Source organism: Penaeus monodon, chromosome 28 (assembly GCF_015228065.2).
Source record: "Penaeus monodon isolate SGIC_2016 chromosome 28, NSTDA_Pmon_1, whole genome shotgun sequence".
NCBI classification, from domain to species: domain Eukaryota; kingdom Metazoa; phylum Arthropoda; class Malacostraca; order Decapoda; family Penaeidae; genus Penaeus; species Penaeus monodon.
The window spans coordinates 956774-957282 of record NC_051413.1 but is presented as its reverse complement, the minus strand read 5'-3'; the positions used below and the strand labels follow the sequence as shown (position 1 = coordinate 957282).

Genomic DNA, 509 nt, shown 5'->3' with positions numbered 1-509 from the left:
TTTGCAAGGTTGGGTGGCTGTGTGAAAAAATACAATGCTAATAATAGTAATCATAGTCACTATAGTCACAATGAAACAGTGTATGACATGTATACAATGTCAAGCGAGCATCTTGATCTTCACCGTAAAAATGTCTAATTTTATTACACTTTCCCTCCTGCCTCCGTCTCTAAGCTTTCACCTCATAAATATTTACAACCCAAGATTTTCCCTGTTAACGAAATAACGGATATGCTGCCTGAGACGTAGAGATAATGTCAACTGTTATTGGTTGTCAGATATTGGATATGCCATTAGTTATGTAGTTTATTAATTTATTATCTGCATGATAGGAATTTTGCATAATTGAAAAATCTATACATATACATTTCAAGTTCGTATGAGTGCCAGAACCCTCATAAGATTTTATATATTATGTTTTTTTTGTGAGTAATTTCTATTTCTGACGGGTTTTAACGCCATTATCTACTTTGCTACTCACGGGTTACGTCAATTTGAAATTTAGTCTG

General features: G+C 33.4%; 1 protein-coding gene across 5 annotated transcripts in view; it reads left to right on the top strand.

Annotated features, from left to right (window-relative positions):
- LOC119591255 (bestrophin-2-like) overlaps window positions 1-509 on the top strand; it is a 36350-nt gene that overhangs the window by 32310 nt on the left and 3531 nt on the right. The window lies entirely within an intron of this gene.